The following is a 23,027-nucleotide window of genomic DNA, read 5'->3' on the forward strand; positions in this document are numbered from 1 at the left end:
TGTGGAAAAAACTACCGGGTGACAGAGTGCTCAAGCTGCAGCGCCACCTGCTGGGCGGAGTTATATACTACACTGACCTACTAAATTCTTAGCATTATCTAATATATAAAAGCCTAGCGGCATGTGTGTGTGGCGATGAAGATGACAAGAACCTTTTTAACACCTTAAGTAGCTTGATTTGACTAGAATGCATGAGTATCATGCACGGGTTAACTTGTTATAGATAAGTACAGTGGGCTGGGGGTGTCATAATGTGCTGGGGAGATGGCGTGATGTGGCTGAGAGGGCTTGATAAATGTAATGTTTATTATAATGTATGTATCAATGCCCCATGTTGGCCACACCCACAACACAATTTGGTCACGCACTTTCGGTGACGGCACATGATTTCTTTCCTACTGGACCTGAGGTTGGCCTGGGTACTTTAAATGCCGGGGCTGATTTTTAGTCCCAGTCTGGCCCTGTTTGCACTGATGTTTTATGGTCTTGAAAACATTGAATACAACAAGGTTGCTGGAATTCAAGAAGTCAGATGTGGAATTTGCTTTTGATTGGTTCATAAAATGTGGTTGATGTTCTAACATGTAAACAGTCCCCTCTTATTTCCCCTCTCTCACTCTATTATAATAAATGACGCTAAACATTGTTTTGGCAAATAGAAGAGTTTATTAAACAAAACACTGTGTGGTGGAGGAGAAAACAATACGCAGTTCAGCTAGGGCCAATGCTCCAAATATCACAGTGAGGGTCACTTACCATCTCGATATCAATAATTGGTAACAATTTCACAGAGGGGGACCCTTATCATTAAACGTGGGATTACTTATCTTAGGCATCAGAGAATCCGTGTCCCTTCTGGAGCTGATGAAACGCAACCAACAAGCCCACCCACTAGGCCAATGCCTGAACCAAAGCCAAAGCCGACTCTTAAAAGGGTTCAGCCTTGCAATAAATAAAACTAATTGCGTCCACCAAGCATAGGCTGCCGACTGCTCAAATGTTTTCCGGCAAAAACACAATGTTAAACCAGCTGGTGTTGGCTCCCAAAGCACCAGCAACAATTGTCCCACACCGGGAGAAATCGAGAACCAGCAGCAAGACGAAGGGTAGTGAACCGAATCCTCCCACAATGGGTATCAGAAAAAAACCACCTTAAGCAGGTGTTGGCACACAAGGCACCTGCTGAGGATCTTCCAAAACAGGGAGTGAGGGCAGGCTACCTGTCCTGAAGTCTGGAGGCAGAACAATATCAGCCAGGGGAATTATAGTGGGGCCTAAAAGTCCTCCTATAGTGACACTGCAATGGGCATATCCCAGGCTCACTTACCTGCTCACTTTAACCCTTAAAGAGGGACAAATAGTTCAAACACCAAGCTCAGCTTTTAATTTCCCTCGGGTTTAATTCATCCTCAGTTATCAAAGTTAGCTCTAATTGATGTTAGTAAAGTTTATTTGCATATTAAAACTGTATGTGTTTTGTCTGTCACACTTGTTAGCATAATATATACAACACATAGGGCCTCACTTAGGTTTAGGAACATATCCAGCTTACAGTTACAAATATGCACCTGGACAAACCATGCTGAGATACAAGGGGGGCACATGCATTGTTTTCTGTTTTTGTCTGTACACTAATACTGGGCAGCTTTATATTAAGTCTGTGATTTAAAGTTGAGTTATGATGCGCCCCCCTCTTATCCATAAATCTGTCAACACAATTTAAATTTGCCCGCCTGCCTACAGCGCAACATGGTTTTGTTAAGGTGCAAAATTGCACCTTCTAGCTAGATTTACCCTAACTCTAAATGCAGACCAGCATGTTTGCATATATCCAGAGTTGGAAGTATTCGGTTATGGGAAACTCTAGGCAATAAGTGATGTTTAACCCCAAATCTCCCTCTCCCTAATACCAGAACCGCAGGGTTTCTATGTCTGGGGCTCACATGTTTCAGGACACATATTTTCTTGCAAGAACCTGCAATAGGCGATTCTCCAGCCATGACAGTCTAGGTATTGTATACAGTGCTAATCAAGATGGTCAGGAAAAAAGCGGAGTTGACGGAGATGGTTCTAGTAGTTGGGGGAGGGGATATAGGCATACCTTCCAAGTGTCACAAGTGCAGCGTTTTTACCCACGGCTGGGAATTTTGGAGTGAAACGAGTATCTAATGGGCAGCTTAGCGCTTTACAGCCCTCCATTGTGACGTGGCCACTCCCCTGTCATGAAGAGGCCATGCCCCCCCCCCCACCCCCCACCTTCTGCTGCTGTGAACTTGCATGTTGGGAGGTATGATAGAAATGTAAATTTCACATGTTTTTTTTCTTTACCTCTCAGCAAGAAAAATATATATATTGACTTTATTTTAAATGTTGTATATAAAGCAGTGGTTCCCAAACTTTTGCAGTTTGTGGCACACTTAGAGTATCCATAATTTTTTCAAGGCAGCCCTCCAAAATAATTACTGAGCAGTCCTGTTTTAGAAGTAGTTGGGTCAAAAAAATGTAATAAGTATTTAGGTCAGGACAGAAATACTTATTTAGTTGTATGCAAAAATACCCCCTCTACATCCAGACACACTGCCCCCTCTGCATCCAGTCACTCTGCCCCCTCTCACGCTGTCCCCTCTCACTGCCCCCTTTCACGCTGCCCCCTCCTCTGCCCTCTGTCACACTGTCCCCCTTCTCTGCCCTCTGTCACGCTGTCTCCCTTCTCTGCCCTCTGTCACGCTCCCTCTCACTCTGCCCTCTGTCACGCTCCCTCTCACTCTGCCCTCTGTCACGCTGTCCCCCTCCTCTGCCCTCTGTCCCCCTCCTCTGCCCTCTGTCACACTGTCCCCCTCCTCTGGCCTCTGTCCCCCTCCTCTGCCCTCTGTCACGCTGTCCCCCTCCTCTGCCCTCTGTCCCCCTCCTCTGCCCTCTGTCCCCCTCCTCTGCCCTCTGTCCCTGTCACACTGTCCCCCTCCTCTGCCACGCTCCCTCTCACTCTGTCCCCTCTGCCACGGGAAAGTGAGAAAAAAACAATACAAAACATAAACTCACCAATCCGCACGGCGCCGGGACCCAGCATTCTCCCTCTCTCTCTCACGCAGCTTGTCACTATAGTGACAAGCTGCGTGAGAGAGGAGAATGCTGGTGAGTTTATGTTTTGTTTTGTTTTTTTCTGACTTTCCCGTGGCACCCCTGTGACAGCGCAGCGGCACCCCTGGGAGCCGCGGCGCACATGTTGGGAACCGCTGAAAGTATTTTTAGAGTTCTGTTCTTGAGGCTTGTTTCATATGAAATGCAATGTATGCAACAATTCTCTGATTGAGATCTTCAGACCAAGTCCTGAATTGAATTGGCTTTCATTTTTTTTTTTTTACAATTTTTTATATTTAGACCAAGAAGATCTTAGGATCACCCAAGTCAGAAATAGGGATCCTTCTCTCTTGTATTTTTAGGGTACTATGGAGCTGATATACAGTTTTTCAATGACTCAGATAAAGGTTTCATTAGTAGGAAGTCTTTTGGTAGGCTTCATGTCATTTTGCTTACTTGGTATGTCCTGGTCAATTTTTATTTTGCCAATGTAGAGTTAAATTATCCCAAAAGCTTAGGCATCCAGCGTTTACAGCATGCTAGGAATTGTTGTGTAATAGCAGCCGAAGGTCCACAAATTGTTCTGGTTTATTCTGTGCCATGTTCTAAGTCTGATCTCATCCATGCGGCTCATTTCTTATTATTATGTAGTATGTTAGACAATTGGGATTTAAAGCACTATGCATTCCAGATCCAGGAGTTAGATGGAGCATTTTATTGTGTTATCCTTTTTAAGACCAAACCAAAGAGTAATGTAAGCTGCCCCATGTGGGCACTGCTTATGCCCAGAGAATGAGTGCTGAGTGGAGTCAGACAGATTCTAAATACGCTTTGTAAAAGCCTCTATCTTCATCAATTAATTCTTCAGGGTTCTGTATAAATATATTTCTTCCTCTTAAGTGTTCCGGAAACCTTTAATGGAAACTGCTAACAGTGCATAGTTTAGATTTAACTCTACAATGGCTGGACAAGCTTCCAGTTGTATGACATAGCGTTAAAGACCTTCAGTCTCTTGAGATTCTTTTTCCCTATGTAGGCGACTTGTTTTAGTCTAAATCTCCTACGAATAGATAAGTTATATGAAAAGCTGATGACGTTATTTTGGTAGTGAATGGGTGTCTAGAGTTTAATGCCTTCTTCATTAAGTCTGATAAAACATTTGATTAAATGTATGTGCTTTGAAGACATTTGTCAAACTATCAGAATGTTTTTTGGCTCTAAAGTGACATTGAAAATGTCACTTTGAATTTGCGTCTGCGTGCCCTTTCTTCTCCCTGGGTAATGTGTCTTTCAGCTAATGGTATTGAAGGTTCTGTGTTCTGCGAAGGAACAAGACAAATTAGGGGAGCGATTACATCACTCACATTAGGGAGGACAATTATCAAAGTTCCCTGTCTGCCAAACTAAACTGAAGACATATTAAGGAGAAACCGGTTTGAGTGACGCTTTGTCCGTTCTTGTTTTTCCAAATCTGCTTCATATTTTTGCCTTCATTAATAATGAAAAGAAGTCCAGTAATTGTTATCCTTATATTAATACTAACCAACACTACTTAGAAACCATTTTATTAGCCAACTAAATTATTTATGTATGCTTTCTCTAAGGCATGAAATCTGATCAATTCATCTGTTGGTCTGTAGACACTCAATAGATAGGCCATGCCCACTTAAAGCATGACCGCATGATTTATAAGACTTCTATGGGGAATGTATGCAGCACAGTGCAAAACTCACACTGAAAATTTTACTTTGACCAAGCTTGTTAATGAAAATTCTTGCCGTTTCTTATGAACAAGTCTTCATGGCACGTCTAATTCACAAGATTTGTAGACCAGTGCTGTCCAAATATATACATGAAGAGGGCCATGTATGTGTTACAACCACATGGTTTCAAGCCGAATACTGTTAAAAGATGATGTGCCTGATTCATTAAGGAAAGTAAGGCAAAAATATTAGTACGTTTTCTCCTGGACAAAACCATGTTACAATGCAAGCGGTGCAAATTAGTTTATTATTTTGCACATAAGGAAAATGCTGGCTGTTTTTTCATGTAGGACACATTACACACAATATTTGAATACTTGATCGCTTTATTTTTACACTGTCATTTTAAGTTGATCAAGGACATACCCTACCCCAATTATAAATCTGTCCCCACATTTTAAATTTATCTCCCCCCTCCAATGTAACATGGTTTTGCCCAGGTGAAAAGTTACTCATTTTTTTGCTTTACTTTCCTTAATGATTCAGGCCCAATGAGTCTATGGAACCTAATATTTTACAAAAAAGGGAAGAGAACTTTTCAATGGATCTATTTATCTGCACTATTATTATTATTCTCATAGATTTGTAAGGCGCCACAGTGCTCCGCAGCGCCGTACAGTAGGGAAAACAGTACATACATAAAACAGGGAGACATACAAGGTAGACAAAACATGAAAACAAGGGGTATAAGGACCCTGCTCATTAGAGAGCTTACATTCTAAGTGGAAGAGGGCACAGCTGAAATAAAAGGAGAAAATGTGTTTCAGAATAGAGATTGGGACAGTTGTGAGGGTGCATTAGTGTGAATAGTGTTATCGGGGATAAGGTCACCCCTAAAACAGAGATGGCTTTTTAAAGAGCATCTGAAGATTTGAAAGCTGTGGGAAAGTCTGATTGAGCATGGTAGGGAATTCCATAAGTGGGGAGCAGCACAGGAGAAGTCTTGTAGGCGGGAGTGACAGGTGGTTACCAGAGAAGAGACAAGGCGCAGATCAGAGGTAGATCTAAGAGGGCGGGAGAGAGAGTATTTTGATATGAGATTTGAGATGTATTCAGGGGTAGTGTTGTTGAGGGCTTTGTAGGTAAGGATGAGTAATTTGAATTGGATTCTGGAGGACATGGGGAGCCTGTGTAGGGATTTGCAAAGTGGTGCAGCAGATGTGGAGCGATGAGAGAGGAAGATCAGTCTTGCAGCAGCATTTAGGATGGATTGAAGTGTGAATATATATTTATATGGAGCTTGTCAGGATAAGTGGGGACCACAGATAACCTTCGGAGGGCTGTTTCGGAATTAAAGCCTTCAGTTAGACAAGACTGATGTAGACCAATAAGCTTCTAAAAGTAGCTAGAAAATTGAAACATAATGAGGTCTACACACATATTTTTTTGCTCAGTTGCTTATAAAACTTTGTTGATGTTAATATTTAGTGCTATCATTGTTTACTTGTAGTTTTAAACAATCATATTTGGGTTTGATGTACTAAATTGTTGGACTGTGAACGTTTTTTGGAAAAGTTTTGCAAAATAAAATAAATAGACTATAGCTAAATGTTTGTCATAAAAAGAGAAACTCAATACTAATGTCTGTGCTGATTCAGTAATGTCAATGGTTACTGTGTTTTTTTATTTTATTTTGAGGTTTTGCAGCAGTTACAGATTTTTGCCTATTTAGTGCTTACATAGATTGGCACCCCTGTTTTTTTTTTTTTATTGGGCAGCAAATTCACTGTTTAAACTTAATTTCTAATTTATGTTTGTTATTTTTTGCTTCGTGTGATGGAGATGATGAACTATATTCTGCCAATACATGTTACTGTAGCTATCGGTGTTTTATATGCAGGACAATGGTTGCTATGGTCTGTGAGCCATAGCAACAGAACAACCTGTCCCTTTTTACATAAGTGATATTAGAAGAATACGTTTAATTATTTCCAAAATACTGAATAAAAAAGAATTACATTAGAAAACCATTTTAAGTCTAAGGGGGGTATTCAATTGTTGCTTTTAACGCGCTAAAACCCAAAAAAACGAGCGCTCTAAAAATATTAGCGTTAATACGGTAATTACTCGCTAAATTTCATCTCGCAGCTCGAAATTCAGCGAGTAAACTACCGTATTAACGGTATTTACGCGCATATTACCGTATTAACGCTAATATTTTTAGAGCGCTCGTTTTTTTTTGGTTTTAGTGCGTTAAAAGCAACAATTGAATACCCCCAAAAAATGTTTACAAAATGCTAAAATGATTAGAGTGGACATTTCTTTAATTTTTTTAGTATTGCTTTATTACCACATTTCTTCACATGTCTTGTACTTAGTATATTTGTGCCAATATATTTTAGTCCAGAACGAATTATTGACATGTGGCTCAATAGACCAACCAGCCTAAATACAAGTCGCTTGCTGTAACATCTAGGAGGAAAATTCAGACATAGAAATGCTAACTGCAAGAGGACAGTAGCTTGTGTTAAGCAAGATTAAGTTCTGTCATGGAATGGGGAAATTAGTGTACAATAAATTATTAGCAACAAGATGGGAATTCTTTTCTTATTAGATCAGCTTGAAGTTCTGATTTCGTGCCTCTGCCACTTTTGTGCTCTTGAATTCTCTTTGATGCAACTGATGATAAGAAAGGATGTGTGAGAAAAATAATAACAAATAATCAAGGGGAAGCTCTCAGTACCTAAATGCTGGATAGAGATTTACAGCCTCCAAAAGATCTGTACACCACTTCACAGAGGTCCGCTGTCCATGGTACTGAATAGCAGACATCAGAGCAGTGACCTATGTGCAAGGCTTCTCAAAGAATCAGGGCTTATATCACATCTCCTACACCGTAGGAAGCCCATGGAAAGTAGAAAGGCTTCCAAAGTTGATATAATAAAACTCCAAAGAATAAAGGTCTTTCACAATACACCTGAGCTGCATTACATTGTCAGTTTAACCGGTGAGAGTCCATTTTCCGTGTTAGCCTTACTGGATGTTAGGATATCCATTTATGTCAGTTACCGTCGATTATTTTGGAACCTGTAACCTCTGAGAATTTAAAAGTAAATATAAAAATTAAAAAGTGATTGGATTTGCCTTTTTAAAGCAGTTGGAAATCATGTCATCCTGTTTATTTCCTGGTACACATTTGTCATTTCATTTTACTCGGGATAACTGGCATGAAATCTCTCTGTGCTGGGGGTTCTTTTTACTGTAAGAACGAGAGAAGAACAATTATGGCCAGCCAGTTTTAACACTATGGGGTATATTTATTAAACAGCAGGTTTGAAAAAGTGGAGATGTTGCCTAGAGCAACCAATCAGATTCTAGTTCTCATTTATTTAGTACATTCTACAAAATGACAGCTAGAATCTGATTGGTTGCTATAGGCAACAACTGCAGTTTTTCTAACCTGCATTTTAGTAAATATACACCTTAGTTTGTTTACTGGCAGTAAGAAAACTAATATAACGCAGCACAACCATTAAAATCTGTGTATATGCGATGAAGGGGTTTGATCCAAAACATTGTGATCACCAGATGTGTGTGCCCAGTGTAAGCCTCAGTGACTGCACAGTAGACTAATGAGACATCTGTGTAGCCATCTCCGTGGCTTACTGTATTTAGTAAACTGCGGGTTTGAAAAAGTAGAGATGTTGCCTGTAGCAACCAGATTCTAGCTGTCATTTTGTAGAATGTACTAAATAAATGATAACTAGAATCTGATTGTTTGTTATAGGCAACATCCCCACTTTTTCAAACCCGCAGTTTAGTAAATATACCCCCATGTGTGTTGAAAAGGCTTATTATGTGTGCCATTGGATTCCATCTACTTACTGATGAACTCCGTAGTACCACATCAGTAAACCCTAAATTCCCAGTACCTTAGGGTTAGGAATTTGTAGTTAGCATCTATCAGTGTCCTCCTGCAGCACGTTTAATGGGAATTCCTGTTTACTGGCTGCTGGTATATGAGTAGTCGGTCAGAATACAGATCCATACAGCTAGAGGAACTCTGTATACTGATTCTGTGCACTGTCATACACTAAAGGAAAGAAATCTTCTTTCAGTACTTAAACTCATTATCCATTCTGAGCAGATCTTTGTTTAAATAATGTATCCAAATAGGAAGATGGGTTCATTTTTTTTAATATACATATTGTGTAATAAAAGCATCAATACAGAATGAACTAAAGCAACTTGTATTGTACAGATGTCTTCAGAAATATTTTACGGGGAAACCAAATTACCAGATTTGTAATGGGAATACATGACATCTGTTTGTACAATTATCCTGGACCTTGATTTTCTACTTTGATCTAAAAAAACAACAACATTTAACTGCATTATTAACAACTACCCTTTGTGCTTGTATTATGAGGTTTCAGGAATATTTAGCAATGAAAGGCTTATGGTGCATGTCAGTAGCAATTATAATATGCTACATTTATGACATCATTGATATGAAGCCACAATATATCCATTATAGTTTTCGTTGCACATGGAGGAAAACAAAATTCTACTACTTCTAATACTACTGTTATAGTACTTAGCCAAATGTAGTTTTACACTTTTAAAAGCATCACTATATTTAGCCCCTTCATATATTGTAGCACTTAGAGGTCCCACCACTATCGATTTAGCCACGGGGGCATCATATTTGACAGGCCCAAGAGGGGAGATATGAGCACTGGCAGATTAAACCATTCTAGGGATTCACTAAGGTGGGACAGGCGGTGTGGCATGAATGTGCCATATGACTGAATGATTCTAACTCTTGTTCCACATTAACTACCTGGTCAGTTTGTTTCATACAGCCAGTCCTCTCCATCACGCTGACAAATCTTCTCCCAACTCAATCCATATAGAATGTTGCAGCTAGGCTCATCTTCCTCTCCTGCTGCACCTCTTCCTCTTCTCCTCTGCGTAAATCCCTTCATTGGCTCCCTATCCCTTTCAGAATTCAGTTCAAAGCTCCTTACTCTCACTTACAAAGCCCTAACCAACACTTCTCCCCCTTATATCTCTGACCTTGTCTCGAGTTACATACCTACCTGGCCACTCTGCTCTGCTCTGCCTCTGACCTCCGCCTCAATTCACCTCTCATTACCTCCTCCCATGCTCGACTCCAGGGGGTATATTTATTAAACTGCGGGTTTGAACAAGTGGGGATGTTGCCTATAGCAACTAATCAGATTCTAGCTTTCATTTATTTAGTACTTTCTACAAAATGACAGCTAGAATCTGATTGGATGCTATAGGCAACATCCCCACTTTTTCAAACCCGCAGCTTAGTAAATCTATCCCCAAGACTTCTGCTGTGCTGCCCCTAATCTTTGGAACTCCCTACCCCATCTCAATCGACTCTCCCCCAACCTTCAGTCCTTTAAATGCTCACTCAAAACTCACCTTTTCAAGCTCGCCTATTCTATCATCTCCTAACCATTCTATCCATCACCTCCTCTTCCTTGTCTGCCATCTAAATTTTTCTTCCAGTTGATCTTACTGTCACTATCCACCCCTCCCTCTAGAATGTAAGCTCTCGCGTGCAGGGTCCTCTCTACCTAATGTCCCACGTCTGTCTACTGTCCCTCGTACGTCCTGTCATGTCTCTTGCTGCACTCTGTGTAAGTGCCCATAGCATTACTCACACTAATCTGTGCTGTTACTGACATGTATTACCTCATCTATTTGTTACTTGCTTCTGTATCCGGCGCTATGGAATCTGTGGTGCCTTATAAATAAATAAATAAATAAATAATAATACTAAAACAATGATAACTGTTGTTTGGTCCAGGTAGTGGCCTAATATACCTGGGATTACCAGATGGCGTCCCCTGAAAAAAGTATTATATAGAAAAAGGGGAGAATGTTCAAAAGCATAAAACTACTTTACACTTATAAGTAAGTATCAACCCCAAATAGGCATGGCATCCTGTGCAGTACTTCTGTAAACTATATATAGACTTTTGAAGCAAATAGAGAACGTTTGCAATCTCAAAATGTTATAAAACTTGCATAGCATCATGTCTGGTGAAACTAGATTAAATTGAACTAACGGTTGATTTTAGTCGTAAGCTATAATGCTGTGAATTCTGCTCTTAGATTTACTGTTTCTGAAATGAAAATAAACCATACGATTTATCAGGTCACAATAAATATCACAATAATTATTTGAGGCATACACACACCAAAAGGCCAAATATTGCTGTGTGCGTGTATGATACCACAGAATGGTCCTGTCAAAATCGATTGGATCATTATCGTCCATCAACATAAACCTGGTCGGCAGATGACTGCTGTTGGCCTGTGCCCTGTCCATTTGGTCTGAGCTCTGATCTACCCAATTTGGCCACCCAGGTGAGTGGCCAAATTGGAAATGGATTTTCTCACTCGACCAAGTAATAGGATTGGACCATGTGTGGCCGGCTTAATTTGGGATATTGGCTTCTTAGAGAGAACTGTCGGGATTGTCTTTAATGCACTTACACTGCAAGCGTTCATAGGCCAGTGTGGTTGTCCCATGTGATTGGAAAATATCCAGGCCCATCATCATCATCATCATCACCATTTATTTATATAGCGCCACTAATTCCACAGCGCTGTACAGAGAACTCGTTCACATCAGTCCCTGCCCTATTGGAGCTTACAGTCTAAAATCCCTAACACACACACACACACACACACACACAGACAGGGAGAGACGCACACACAGACAGACACAGACTAGGGTCAATTTGTTAGCAGCCAATTAACCTACCAGTATGTTTTTTGGAGTGTGGGAGGAAACCGGAGCACCCGGAGGAAACCCATGCAAACACGGGGAGAACATACAAACTCCTCACAGATAAGGCCATGGTTGGGAATTGAACTCATGACTCCAGTGCTGCAAGGCAGATGTGCTAACCACTAAGCCACCGTGCTGCCCCAGTTTGATCACTCAGAAGTGGGGAAATATTACAACTTTCAATGGCTGTGTGCCGGATGACTGCATGGAAACATGCTCTTTCATTGTGGCCATATGATAACCCCACACCGTACAATAGAATTTTATTTATATAATGTTACATTTTTTATTGGTCAAAATGAAAAACTGTTTATCTACCATTGTCTATACATGGTTCCTAACACCGGCATGTGGTCTTTCCTGAACTGAGCATGTGTATTACCCTGTCCAAAATTTGCCAATTTAGATTGATTCTCTGTTCTTCCCCGACACACCAAGCTGGTCTGTGGATCATCATGTCAGGTTTTTTTTTGTAATCTCCACCAAAAACTTAAAATGTAGGATTGGAGTCCTATATGTTAACATCCTGAGTTTTACTTTCCTCTGGTGCACTGTTTGTCTGATCTCATTGGTCTCCCAAAGGTTTCAACAGACCTGTCCTGCTGTATACCGTGACCACTCACGTTATCATAACAGGCACTGGTGATGTTAGTGCCTCCCCCTCTATATTCACTGGGAGGTACTCAAGAGAGGGGTATCGACAACACTACATGACTTGTACTAATATACAGAACAGATGCTCTATGACACATTACAATTATTTAATGTTAACTTAAAGAATTCCACCCACTTCTAGATTTTAAGTTTTGGATAAACTTCTATCCAGACTGATCATAAGAAGTTCTTCAAGCCTATGTGCAGTATCAAACAAGGCTTTGTTTCCCATATATAGACTTAATTTTCCATATATGCACTGCAAATGGGATACAAGTCCCATACAGGGAACATGTATACTCATTCCAATAGGTATCCCATTGGCAGTACATATATGGGAAGTCCTGAATGAATTCTAACAGCATTTCATGTAGAATGTGCCCAAAACTAGCCCTGAAAGAGCTACCAGGTGTGCCCTGTACACAGAGGTCCCTCCAGATGTATTCAGACAGTAAGTGACCATTTTTTTACTTTGACTTCTCCCTTTCACTAAGAACAACACTTACATACCATCATTACACCTAAGTTCCTAGGTACAATCTCACAAACATTCCTGCTCCTTATACTTGCAAAATTATACCTATCTATCATCATCAACATATTTACATAGCACCAGCAGATTCTGAAGCGCATGCATATATATATATATATATATATATATATATATATATATATATATATATATATATATGTTAGTGTGTGCTAATTTGATGCTGAGATCGTCATGCATAATAAATCTCACCATTATGGAATGCAGTGGGATGTATGCCGGTTTGCGTATCGTATCTTGTGTACAAATCGATCTGTGCATGCCCAGAAAGTGGGCGCATCCATTTATGCCTAGGCAGACTGCCATAGGGCAGGTGCAGACACACACCGATGATCATGATTTGTCCTAAACCAGACACATCTTCCGCCGATGCGAATGCATCTCAACATGTGTACAGCTCTGCACATGGGTGGGGATATGCTCATTTCTCATGCTCTTTTTTTTTCTTTTCTTTTTTTTTTAAAAAACCTTTGATTGAAGTTAAGTATATCTTTGGGGAGTGGGAAGGGTACAGAAGATGGAGGGGGGGGGGTCAAGGGTGGGATGTAAATATTCAAATATCATAACAATTGCCTTAGCTTTGTACAAAACATTGACAGTGAAATGAAGACAGGAGCCAGGTTTAAATTAAGATTGTCAACAAGGTGGAGCACTAAAGCGCCATAAAAAGGGGAATGCGGTCTGAAGAGTAAAGAGTAGAGTGAAGGAGAGGAGACCGGGGAATATTAGTATAGGGAAGAAGAGGAGAGGGGTTAAAGTTAGGAGGGAGGTGTATAGGAATGAATGAATAGGGTTCATATAGCCTTTCAGTAATGTAAGATAAGTAAGTATCTCAAGCTTCAAAATACTCAGTCCAGGGAGTAAATGTATAAATGTATCAATGTATCAATGTATCGAGAGTTTGCCGGCGGGTTTGAAAAGCGGAGATGTTGCCTATAGCAACCAATCAGATTTTAGCTTTCATTTTGTAGAATATGCTAAATAAATGATAGCTAGAATCTAATTGGTATTTCAAACCCGCCAGAAAACTCTCATCTTGATACATTTAACCCCAGGTCTGCCACGTCAACAAAATTAATTTGGGACGATCATGTGTTTTGCTGGTGATATTTTTGAGTTTATACATTTGACAAACATTGTTAATTAGAGCTGCGATAGAGTGAAGACTTGGCAGCCAACTTCTTCCGACAAGCTGTGGAAGCTGTATGACACTGTCATTCCTGCGACGTTGTTCACCGAGATATCAAAGAGGAAAATATCAGGATTTTTCCAGTTTTGTACAATTAGTCCTCTAGCAGCTCCGGGAATAGGGTTAGGGAACTTCCAGATTAACCTATGGAAGACAAGGCAGAGATGAAAGGGGAAGTTTAGGTGTGTGACCCTACAAATCAGATCAGACTTTCCCGCTAGAAGAACTCTGCACTGGCCCCTGTGCCTCTTGTTCTCAGGAAACAGTGTTTGTGACCCCCGTAGAGATAGGCTCTTGTGATGCATTTATTGGTTCACTAGCTTAGCGCCTCCGCTGCTTATGACAGGCATGCTCTCCCAATCTCTCACCAGTTTCCCTGTGTCATTGTGGCAAAGCAATTAAGTAATTGCAGAAAAGAATTTAAATATTAGATGTGCACATTTTTAAGATATGAACGGAGCATATCTACTCTATTTTGTTACTTCATTAAGCTAAGTAACCTCTTAATGACCATTGATATATTTGTATGCTTTGGTTAATCGGTGAATATTGTTTTCATTTTTTTGGGCACTTAAGTGAATTTTATGATTTTTGGAGGAGCATTAGAACAAATATTACAAATGTAAATGTAAAAAATATAGTCTACCCTTACTGATTAGTGGAAAACCAGAAATATACCCTGCAAAATTGTTCCAAAGTGCATATGGGTCATATTACAGATGACTTCTTTTATGTATTTTTGTATTATTTTTACAAATAAAATTTATTTAATTTTAATATTATATCGTACCAAAACACTTGGCCTCTGTGGATTTGGTTTTCTAAATGTACTAAAAAATTAGTATCAACGATGGAACGATGTCAAGTAAATGTAGAAGTGTGTATGTGTTTACGATCAGCATCATAGGCAGATATCCATAGACTGTGTACAGAGTCAGATGTTATGAGAGATGAAGAGCACAGATCTGAAGGTAACTTGTGTAGGTGTCTATGGATAATCATCATCATCATCTATTTCTTTATATAGCGCCACTAATTCCACAGCACTGTACAGAGAACTCATAAACATCAGTCCCTGCCCCATTGGGGCTTACAATCTAAATTTCCTAACATACACACCCAGACCGAGAGAGACTAAGGGCAATTTAATAGCAGCCAATTAACCTATCAGTATGTTTTTGGAGTGTGGGAGGAAACCGGAGCACCCATAAGAAACCCACGCAAACACGGATGAATTGACATGCTCATCACTCTTCAATTGTTGGAGAAATCGTTACATAAATTGCATCTGCAGTAAGATTGCACAACTGTGTACCCAGCTTTAGTCCTGCTACAGCAACCACAAACAGAACAACGCTGGATATGTTATTTGTACACTCCAGAGGGTAAAAGTTTTGCCTTTAAACCCGTTGCTGTTTTAAATTATGCCGGCAAAGTCGCAGAATATCGTCGATTTGCTACTTAATACATTTTCCCCAAGAAGTTCTTAAGCTTAGCCTCAAAGACAAACAAGTAATGGGGCCTGAATCATTAAGGATCTTAAATTAAGAAATATCTTATTTAAGTCTCCTGGACAAAACCATGTTACAATGCAAGGGGTGAAAGTTTTCTGTTTTGCACATACGTTAAATACTGACTGTTTTTTCATGTAGCACACAAATATCAACTTTAAATTTCAGTGTACAAATAAGCTATCAAGTATTTGTGTGCTACATGAAAAAACAGTCAGTATTTAACTTACGTGCAAAACAGGAAAATAATTTTCACCCCCTGCATTGTAACATGGTTTTGTCCAGGAGACTTAAATAAGATATTTCTTAATTTAACATCCTTAATGTTTATATTAATATAAAGGTTTCTCTAAGGAGGGTGGTGGGCAAATGGGCCTTAAATTTGCAGTTTTGTGCTCAAGCATAATAAAGCTGTACTAGCACTGTACCAACCCACGCCATCATGTTTCATTGTTCAAAATCATGTTTCCTTTATGTGAGTGCAGAGGAGGGTACATAGGAACTGTGTCTGCATTCTGGTGCGGAGGGAGCCCCTTAATTCACTAAGTGCTGCTCTTAGTACATGACCCCGATGTATTGACTCTGTTAGTCTTGGCACAGGCAGTAAGGGTATCATAAAGAAATAAACCCTAGTAATTTTGTGGTGTGCAATCTACATTCTAAGGATGTTTGGCAAGAACAACGTTTATGTACTCTGTGGTCACACTAGATTCAGGAAAATCACTTTGTATTTAATGCTATGGCCTTAACATAGGACAACACAGGTGAAAGCACACACAGCCAATGTGGGTGCAATTACTGCTGCTCTCCAAGGTGCTTAAAAGTCCATCCATTGTCATCAGCATTTAAAAAAAAAAAGTAGGAAAGAACTTGGTCACACTTTATAAAGTAGACTAGATATCGCCTGTACAGGGCTATTGGTTTTGTCAAAGTTAAGCCATGAAGAGGTTAATCTTAGCCCTCCAATCCACCCCCACATTTTCTCAAGAATGTTAACCTTGACGTTGTTGATTATAGCATTTGTGCCAAACCTTTTGTTTTCTTTCTCTCTCACTCTTGTATTCTCTCTCTCGTCTTTCTGTCTTGAGTTTATCCTGCAGGATATTGCCAAAGCTGTGCCATATTTCATTTCATATTTGTTTTCTGCCTTTAGCTCCTTCTCTGGTTCAATGCCATGGACAAAATCACCAGCCCTGCCAAGCAACATTGTTCTCTGAATAAGAAAAGAAAAAAAAAAAACCTGGCTACAAAGACACCTCTCAATTTTCTCCCAATTCTGTGTTCCTTCGCTTGTTCTATAAGCTTTTTACATATTTGTTTATTTTTTTACATTTTTACTATTCCCTGCATAACACGTTTACTGGCAGCGTCTGGAATGTTAACTCGCTGGTCCTTCTAATAGCAAAAAAGTGTTCGTTTGTTTTATTTTTATTATTTATAATGTTTGAACTTTTTTTTTTTGTAATGGCAGTAGAAGAGAACAGTAAATAGAAAAATACAAAAACAAGAAAAGTATAATCTAAATGACAAAACAGAGCGAATAGAGTCACCCTGTCACCAAAACCACAGCTAGACACCAAAGAGGGGATATCAGTAGCCTTAAAGTGTGCCTGTCTCCAATACACATAGGAGGGCTAAACCAAAAAGCCTACCTATTCTCTAGGAACTAGTGACATCACTGAGAGTCTCATCTTCTGACACAAGTCTTTTGGGGTATATTTACTAAACTGCGGGTTTGAAAAAGTGGAGATGTTGCCTATAGCAACCAGATTCTAGCTGTCATTTTGTAGAATTTACTAAATAAATGATAACTAGAATCTGATTGGTTGCTATAGGCAACATCTTCACTTTTTCAAACACGCAGTTTAGTAAATATACCCCCATGTGTGTTGAAAAGGCTTATTATATGTGCCTTTGGATACCATCTACTTACTGATGAACTCCGTTGTACCATAGCAGTACCCTAAATTCCCAGTACTTTAAGGTTAGGAATTTGGAGTTAGCATCTATCAGTGTCCTCCTGCAGCACAATTAATGGGAATGCCTGTTTACTGACAGCTAGAATCTGATGGGTTGCTATAGGCAACATCTCTTTTTCAAACCCGCAGTTTAGTAAATATACTCCTTTGTGTCTCAGTAGTTGACACTAAAAAAATAAATAAAAAATAAACATTTTTTTCTACTAGTATTTTTTTTTACTAGGTTCGGAGAAGCCCATTGTAGTCAGTCTTTATTTCTTGCTTTTACCTTTAGGAACTCAGTTTGTTAGCTAGATCTTTAGACTGTTTATACCTAGCCAATTAGATCTTTGGACTATTCACTGCAACTCAGAGATGGGAATTCAATTAGCTGCGAAGTGTCTCGGAACGTCTGTGAGTCACTTTGCGGTGGAGATTTGACAAAAAGTCTCCGCTCATTTTTCCTCGCACCCCATAGAAGAAAAATGAGTGGAGATTTCTACCGTAATTTCTGGTGATGTCTGCTCGCTACATCGCCGGCAATTGAATTCTCCCCAGAGTCTTTCAGTGGGTAGGTTGTTCTTATGGCAGACAGGGTCCTGTCACTTGTGTAAGTGAGGACAGGGCTGCATGTGACAGGGGCAGTGTCATGATGTGAGGAGGGGAATGGAGGTTAGGGGGGGAAATTCAATACTCGTGAGAGTTCTGTGTCCTGCGCTCCATTACCGTTAGTACAGTAATTTTAACGCAGATTTCTGCCTGCGGCTCTCAGAGCTGCGAGCAGAATTCAACGTTGAACTTACCGTACTAATAATAATAATGCACACTATTACTGTAATAATAATAATAGTGCGCAAGCCACGTTACTCTCACGATGCGGCCGATTCATCTCCCCCCACTGAGTAAGATAGTGAAAGGAGCAGGATCCTCCAAGAGCCCAGAGTAGTGAAGTGACATGTCAAACTGATGGTTGTGTCAAACACACCTCTGTATAAAACAAAGTTCAGACACCTATCTTTTCTTTCTTTCTCACAATGCTGACCGGTTTTTGTTCAGTTGCCTCTTCCTCTTTGTTGCTCCTACTCTCTCTAACGTTATATCACTATAGATTGTTTTTCCAAGCCAACCCCCACCCCCATCCTCCCCTTCTACAGCATCCACTCTTCTGTACTGCAATCCCTGGCCGCTCTTATTTATTTCAGCAATTTGTACTGTATTTCTCAGAGCTTAAAGAGACTTGATGGCTTCTGAGGTGGAGTCTGGGGTTTACGATGTATGGAGCTGCCATGTTCTGCTATACTTTGGCCAATGCCTGGCCTAAGTACAAGGGATAGTTAGCAGAAACAGTCGGCTTGATCCAGCCAAATAATAACTGTCCAAACACACAGGGCTCAAAATAGCTTTGAGGCGATAGTGAGGGTTTGACTGAGATTGAGATCTGCTGATAGTGTTTCTGTCACAACACAGTACGCATTAACATCTAGTAAAAAGTCATGCTACCTCCCCACAAACGTAGACTGTAGACGCCATGGGGGGCTAAGCACAATATAATTATTATTATTCATTTATTACTTGCCAAAATATTACGCTGCGCTGTGCAACGAGGTAAAATAATAGTTGGGGAAAAAACATAAAATAACATTGTACTATGGAAGGTAACAAAAGCTCTCACCAATAGAACTTTTAGTTAGGACATAACTGATTAGAAAACATGCCTACCTGGGATACATGCACTAAAACCAACTAATTAGACATTTGCTTTCTTTGTCCAACTTGCATGAGTCATATTGATTATTGGATGTTATGATTTCAGTGCACATTTGGAGGTATATTTACTAATCTTTGGGTTTGAAAAAGTGGAGATGTTGCCTATAGCAACCAATCAGATTGTAGCTGTCATTTTGTAGATTTGCACTAAATAAATGATAAGGAGAATCTGATTGGTTGCTATAGGCAACATCTCCACTTGTTCAAACCCGCAGTTTAGTAAATATACCCTCTTTTTAGTTAGTAAATTATCCTCAATATTTTTTTGAATGGGAAACAATCATGAAATGTTTTCACATGCCATGCTCTCTGCCATTAAATGTTGTTTTTCATTTTGCTGACTTCTAGAAATACACTAAGCTGTTAATGTTAAATTAAATATTTCTTTTGCAATTTGTGAAATTAACATGCAATATAATGTATTTTTATAGGAATGTCGTACCATCATTCTTCACATTGTTCACATGGATGAAGATTTATAAATATTCCTGATGTATGATCCACCATCGTCACCTATGGAAATGCGGACAGTCTTCTCTGACAGTACTGCCCAGACGTATTTCTTTCTGACCTTTACGTGAGCTGCACTGTACATCCATATAATATAGAGGGGGGTTTAAAAAACCAAAACAAATGCTCAGGTAACAGTGTATTTTTCTTCTGTAAAGCCTTAACAGGCAAAGCAGACATGAGATGTATTAGCACGGATATCTTCATGCTAGTCTTAAATTAATCATCCGAGTACAAACACACACTTGATTCAAACGACTGAAAAAAACTGAAAAGTGATTGATTGTTTTTACAATCTGCTTATATATTAATGAATCAATTATATTAAGGGCCGTATCAAGGAACGTAACTACCCATATGTGCCATATTTTGCGTAAAATCGTACATGCTCAGAAAATGAACCACACACCAGAGAATGTAGCAGCATACAATGGGACCCTTACTACAGCCTACGATTTCATGAGTGGATTGTGGAGGGGAATGGGCTTACGCACGTAGTCAATGTATAGTAAGGGCGTGCCAAGCTCAAACGCATGCAGAGGCATCAGATTCAAGCTTTGGGCATCTCAAAGGTACGTGATTTTCTGTCGTAACACTTGCTCCAGCTACCAGCTAGGTCTGGTGTAAGTGCCGATTTGTAGTGACGACGTGTGTAGAACATGTGTTTGCAATAAGGAGCAACTGTAAAAATGAATTTTATGTACAGTAGACATTAATAATATTCTAATAAATGTATTTTATGGATGGAAAAAAATGAAAAAATATTTTGTCATTAATGACTATATTATTAACAGGTGACGTTGATTGAATAGTTCTTTTTTCTGTGCATTCTTTTGGGACTTTATATTCCACATATGTATTGTATGTATCCTGCAGTGTCTTGTCTGTTAGAGCTGAACGGGCCTAAACCCATATTCATCGATACACGTATCTTCAGATCCGCTCCTTGTTGAATACGGACGTGCGTATACACATTGTACGTGCGTTTTAAAAAAAATATAATATGATTTGCTCTGAACATCACTGGCAGAATAACTGGAACCTCAGGTTCCCCCATCAATGACTGTGAGAGTGATGAAGATCTATAATTGATGCTGGCATCTTTTTAAGGGCACGAAATTAAAACTAAGCATAGAAAATATTTTTTGTAAAAAAAACACTCACGTCAACATTTGCCACACGGTAAGCGCATTTAATAAGCTATAATTATTTTTTACTTCTATTGTCTAACGTACACGAGTCATAGGAAAGCTCACTGCTGATTGGATGTTCTGGTTATAATTCAGAGTTGCACCTTAAAATGATCCTCAAATGATCCTCAATATTTTATTCAGCAGAACTCAACCCGTACTTTTGTGAAATGCCACCTTTTCTCATATGTAGATATCATACATAAAATATACAGTATGATATACATACGTCCTGCCCTAGTGCAGTCTAAAAACTACACAGTAAAACAAATACATGGTTTAAATGAAAATTCTCTATCATTTGACATCTCTTAGTGCTTCTATTACGTCCAATGTCCCATTTACGGGACTAGTCAGAGGTAAGGATCTGTTACGTGGCTGTCTCACTTTAACAGCAATATGTGGAACGAATACAAAGTACTAGTCATAGATGTGGGCATTTAAAACATTGGTTCTGGAACATTTGCTAAGGGAATGTGCACAGGGTTAAATGTGTTCTACCATTCAAAATGTGCCCTCTTCTCGGACAGTTAAAAGCAGGAGTTGGCATGTAATGATGCACAAACGAAGTGGCTTTCTGCCATCAAATCTTCCTAGAATCTTAACAGTAGTCTGATGTGACATCTAATCCCAGCCACTTTCATGTTTTGTGTGTGTGTGTCCTTAAAAAATTGTCCCCATCTCGTAGTCACATGACTTATTTTGTTCTATGATAGAATTCATGTGATGTACAAACTTTGTAAAGTAACTTGATATTATTTGTGATGCTTTCCTAAAAATACATTTTTCTTATGGTTCAGTTAAACAAGTCCTCGATTGAACTGTGGTCTAGGTTTGTTCTTAAATGTAGTCATTATGGGAAGGTCTTCAGGAGTCTCCATGATGCAATATGCCCCTCCTCCCCCCCCAGGCTGAGTTATTAGTAGTAAGTGTTTTAAGTTTGAAAACTGAATTATTTTGTAAAATACACTTCCGCAGACCCACACTGTACATGTACCAGGGGCTACCATGGGAGGAGGTATTCTGGGGTGAAAGTTCTCTTGAGGTGACCTAAAGATTCTCACTGTGATTCTTGTACTAGGAGGGGGGGGGTCTGGACATTAAACAGATTCTTCACACTTTTGATTCCGGACGAGTTCTTTTTTGCGCAATACTGTTCAATTCCTTCCCCTCCCGTCCCTTCAAATAGATTGATTAGTAATTAGCCCCTTGCTGCACTCGAAGAAGCTTTTAGTCATGACAAGCCAGCATCGATCGCCCATTTTGCATTTCCAAAGGGACACTTTGAACAAGGGAGGACATACTGTGCATCGTCAAAGTGCTGTCAGAGACCCCTATTTATCAATATAAAAAGAGCTTCTGGTAGAAGTGTGCATAGGATATTAAGATCTTTGTTTGTCTTTGAACCTGACCATCCTCAAAGTGCTTTTTTTTCTTTTTTTTTTATAAGCATGATTTTAGTATGGGTAGTGAAATGCCATTAACAAGGATTAAATGATAATTCTTTGTGCTTTTTTTTTTTTTTCTTCAGCCCAGCTGTTTTTAACCCTTTCCCGTCACTGTTTGGCCGCATCCCCAGAGTTCGGAGGGCTGGCTCATGCCAAAACCGGTATTACGTTGTTTGTTTTTCCTTTTAATTCTATGACATGCACACAGCTCGTGTGGCATGGACTTTAAATCACGTCAGATTGATTAAACCGAGATTTGGGTGATTTGCTGCAAAGCGCAGCCTGTTTCAGATAGCTTTGGAATGTCTCATAGCCAACAGTGTGTGTGTGTTATTTTTAGGAGCTCCTGTTTGTTCAACTGCTAGTTCTCTGGGGGATTGGCGTTTCCAGTGTACCTACTAGCTGGCAAAATACCAGTACAATGTTTACGGAGTCCAGTAAGAAAAAAAAACTGTAGTGAACTTCAGGGGAGAAACAGCTTAGAGGTAGGAATTCTTCTTATGCTAATATTACATGAAGGTAGATGCTCAGGTTGCAAATAAAAGCTGTTGAATATAAATGAACAATATTTTCTTCCCAGTTTAACAGGCATTGCTGACACTGTGTCTTAAGTGTAGATTCCATCCCAGAGAGG

At 39.6% G+C, this 23,027-nt stretch overlaps 1 protein-coding gene across 7 annotated transcripts in view; it reads left to right on the forward strand.

Moving 5' to 3' along the window:
• Positions 1-23,027, forward strand: part of PAPPA2 (pappalysin 2) — a 194,999-nt gene that overhangs the window by 18,229 nt on the left and 153,743 nt on the right. For 5 of the 7 annotated variants that reach the window (XM_075182183.1, XM_075182186.1, XM_075182187.1 and 2 more), the window contains exons 2-3: positions 19,677-20,327; positions 22,477-22,554. The gene's annotated coding sequence lies outside the window, so the exon portion shown is untranslated. Of the gene's footprint in view, positions 1-19,676; positions 20,328-22,476; positions 22,555-22,758; positions 22,879-23,027 lie in introns of those variants that run through there. The other 2 variants (XM_075182190.1, XM_075182185.1) reach the window with 2 other exon arrangements.

Source organism: Mixophyes fleayi, chromosome 8 (assembly GCF_038048845.1).
Source record: "Mixophyes fleayi isolate aMixFle1 chromosome 8, aMixFle1.hap1, whole genome shotgun sequence".
Lineage (NCBI taxonomy): Eukaryota > Metazoa > Chordata > Amphibia > Anura > Limnodynastidae > Mixophyes > Mixophyes fleayi.